Here is a 4,428-nt window from a genome sequence, read left to right as displayed (position 1 = left end):
AACCTTTACTAGCACCAACATTAAACAGGACCAAAAGTGACACTGGGCTTTAAAAATAGATAACATTTTTACAAACATTTTTTATTCCTACTTTACAGGGAATAACACAGAACTTTATAAATTACCCAAATATAGAATTGGAAAAGATTCAAAGCATTTAAAATCCATAGGGATAATGACTTAATGGCACTTTTAGCTGGTAATGTGTGATCAGGGTGCGCTGACTGGGCAACAATTCATTAAAAAACTTCTAACATCACCTCTTCAGTACTGGTCTGCGTTTCCGCACTGTAACTTATCTCCAGTAACAAATCTGTACTGATCCTGCAAAATGAATGAATAACTCCAGATAAGTACAAAAATATTACATATTACAAACACAAGCAATAACGGAACATCTCGCTCTTCAAATGCAAAAAGAAAAAACAACAACAACAACATTATTTCTAGAGGTGGCTGGTATATTGAATATTACTGGTGGTTATACTATTGATTATATACATTAAATATTACAAGATCGGATTTTTTAATTTGGTTCAGTAATGTTAAATTGAATTTGAAATCGTTTAGTTAAAATAAAATATTGTATTTTCAGCTGCCAAATTTCTTGGTCTACACACGCGATCACATTCCGATATAAGAAATTATTATAATGCAGTCAAATCATAGGACGGTGAAAGCCTTTAGACTAAATTAAGAATAAAGAAAGCTTATATCAAGATATACTTATGTGATTCATTATCTGCTGTACATTAAGTCTCATCAGTAATCATCCAAACCATCCTTTGTTCTCTTCTTGTTTGATCAGCGAAGTTCCCTCAATAATTGCATTTACAGAAACATGGCGGACAGCGCATTTTTCAAACTCTGCTGATGTAGTGTGCCATCATGACATAGTATTTTTGGGGCATGCGCATTAAACAAAAGAGATTGGTGTGTGGTTACATGTAATTTTAGTTCAAGCTTTCCATTTCTGTTCAAGTTCAAGTTGTTCTAATTTGTTGTGTAGTTAGACCAAAGACTATGGTTAGACTCATTCATGACTCATTCACCTAACTAAAAGTCAGTCATAAATGACACTGTATGTCAAATATTATGTTGAAAATTAAACTTCATAGAGTTTATAGCGCAGGTGATGAAAAATTGTAAACTGATGAAGTTTTATTGGAGTATACTGTATAAGAAAGTGTGAAAGTGTATTGAAGTTTAGAAGAAAAATACATTTCAAGTGCATTAGTGCACATGGTATAGACTAAATACATATAAATACATTAACAAATGTAATTTTGGAGAACACACTTAAGTTGAAATTAATATAATTTATTTTACATAAGTTATAGGTATATTGATAAATATATCAAAATAAGTGTAATTATTTAAAGCACAATAAAATCATAATGTAAAATGTATGTTTACTTATATGTATGTTAATACTTAATTAGACATTATTATAAAGTGCATTTTTAAAAAGTGCACTTATGTTAAGACCTATTGTCATTAAAGTGTACTCTCTTTAAGTACACTCAAGTGGCCTTTAATTTAAATTATATTATATTATCTGCAAGTGCACTTTTTAAAAAGTATACTTTTAAGATTTGAATTTGACTTTTAATACAATTAAGCACACTTCTTTTTCACAAGGGATATGTTAAAATGTTAAATAAATTTTTTTTAAACATATTCAACCCTGTTTATATATTTGTGTGTTGGAACAGACATGTCTATGAGGACAGCACTGCTCAGCCCACTGGTGATGACCACGTTTCTGAGGACATTGAACATGTGAAGTAACATCCTGTGTGGGGGTAAAATTCTCTCATAAATGACCAGGCTAAACCATGCTGAATGAGCTGATTTAAACAGCCTTTTAAATAAACATAAGAGCATGCATCTGTGCTTGTTTGTGCATTTCTAAAACAGTGTAGCCTAATGTGTGTTGACTTGAATGGGTTTCCAGCAGGCTTAAATAAAAAGAAAGAAAGAAAACCATGAAATGCAGTGACTTGACGTGTGACCAAGTATGGTGTCCCATACTTGGAATTTGTGCTCTGCATTTAACCCATCCAAGTGCACACACACAGTAGTGAACACACACACACACACACAAATAAAAAGAAAGAAAACCATGACATGCAGTGAGGCCAAGTATAGTGTCCCATACTTGGAATTTGTGCTCTGCATTTAACCCATCCAAGTGTGCGTACACACGGAGCAGTGGGCAGCCAGAGATCGCTGGTTGTTCACTCCACCCACCTACAATCCCTGCCGGAACCTGAGACTCGAACCCGCGACCTTCGGATTACAAGTCCGACTCTCTATCCATTAGGCCACGACTGCCCCTAACGCAGTTTGTCTTTCCTGTTGGGCAGCAAACAGTGTACAGTATTAAACAGGTTTTGCTAATACAAAATGAACACAGAATAGAGATTAATACAGTGTCGCATAATTTTGATCATATTCAGTAGTAAAATTATCCAGATTTCTGCGAAATTGTAAATGCATTTGCTCTATAAAACAGTGTACAGTATTAAACAGGTTTTGCTAATACAAAATGAATACAGAATAAAGATTAATACAGTGTCGCATAATTTTGATCATATTCAGTAGTAAAATTATCCAGGTTTCTGCGAAATTGTAAATGCATTTGCTCTATAAATGTAAAATTGAAGTGGGCTATGTGTAATAATAAAGCAGTGGTTTCTAAAGAGACAATACATACTGTATTGATACTCAGAAGAATAGAACAGACTAGAATAATAATATTTAAATGGATCTTTACAACTCCAAGAAAGTGAGTTACAATAGTGGTTCTTGTAGCCTACTGTAAGCCTTTTTTAACCCAATATGATCAAGCCTAATTATTATTATTGATATTATTTTTATTTTCTTTTTTGCGTCATTGAGCATTATAACCAATCACACACGTTTCTGTTGTGGTTATGCAATGGCTTACCAAAGGCACTTAGATTAGTCACCACTGAAACACCGGAGTTTTGTTCAGTGGGCGCGCACGCACTCACTGACTGAATTCTGAATTTGTAGTCTATAACAACAAAGTGCAGAAAGGATGTAAGTTAGTAAGAGATTAATTTTGTAGTTTAATAATATATTTGCTATATATATATTGCTTGTACAAGGGAACATTTTAGAGGTTTCTCTAACATTCTGTAATATTCTGTGAAATTCTAGTGCTTTCTAGAAAATTCCAGAATATTGTGGGACCAGTCATAAAAGACAAAGATCATCCAACGTACACAGTATTATTACAGTATTACAGTATTATGCATATACCATGTAATTTTAATGCATAATGATTAGCTTGTGTAATTTGTCAACTTTTTATTAGCACTGTTAAAGGCAGGGTATGTGATTTTTCAAAAACACTTTAGAAAACTGATTCGGGCCGAATAGCAAAACAAACTTGTAGCCAATCAGCAATAAGGGGCGTGTGTACTCGTCTCGTGATGTGGAGGAGAGAGCTTTCAGTGCATGGGACGGACATTAGCCGAGCCGAGCGACAGAAAGATAGAGATGGTGGATAAAAAACAAAAGAGGAAAACGTCTGCGGAACGATAAGGCAAGAAGTAGGACCCGTGTAAATATCGGATCAGCTTTCCAGCGCGGGAGAGAACTCAAGGAGCGGAGGCCTGCGATCGGACGCCGAGGTTGCGTTGTTTCTTCTCAATAGGTGAGTAACACCGTGTCTACAACAGCTAAAGTCTGCCTACACTAGACGCGATCAAACGACCGTTGAAAACCATTTGAAATCGGTGTCAGCACGTCATAAATAGAACCCGGCAGCAGTTTTCTGTCGGGATTTGTTGCGCCGCGCCGCGCCGCTCACGTCCGTAGACACGGTGTAAAATTGGTTTTGCTTTGTTTCACAGAACTAATCGTTGCCTGGGTTGCGTAGTATATGTGGGGCGGAGCTATCAAAATAGGGGCAAGACCCTTTTGGGGTAGGGGCATGTTTGTTTTGGTGATTTCAAATATCAACATTGGCTACCAGAAATCACTTACTCTGCCTTTAATGATGCACAAGAATGTTATTTTCATATTCAACATGTCAGTCTTCATAAAAAGCTTCATAAAAAAATAACAGCGAAACAAAACTTTTATTTAAAAAAATTGTTTCAAGGTGTAATCGATATCTGGCAACATAAGGCTACGTGGTTTTTCCAACCAACCAATCAGAACGCGGAACGCTGATACAATGGACGCCAAAGCTGGGCTGCATTCAGCCCCGACAAAACGGTGCAAAACTTTTTTTAAACGGAAACGGTGGTGCGTTGAACCCCTGTTCTGATGACGCAAGAGTTGCAACTATGGCAGCTGAGAAGGCCATTCTTTGTGTTCTTTTTGAAGAATTTTCGGAGCCGGATGAAATCGGTATAAATACGTGTTTAATACTGCAAAATACGCTCGATG

This window comes from Sinocyclocheilus rhinocerous, unplaced genomic scaffold (assembly GCF_001515625.1).
Source record: "Sinocyclocheilus rhinocerous isolate Xijiao unplaced genomic scaffold, SAMN03320098_v1.1 scaffold2715, whole genome shotgun sequence".
NCBI lineage: Eukaryota > Metazoa > Chordata > Actinopteri > Cypriniformes > Cyprinidae > Sinocyclocheilus > Sinocyclocheilus rhinocerous.
Note: the sequence above shows the minus strand (reverse complement) of the source record.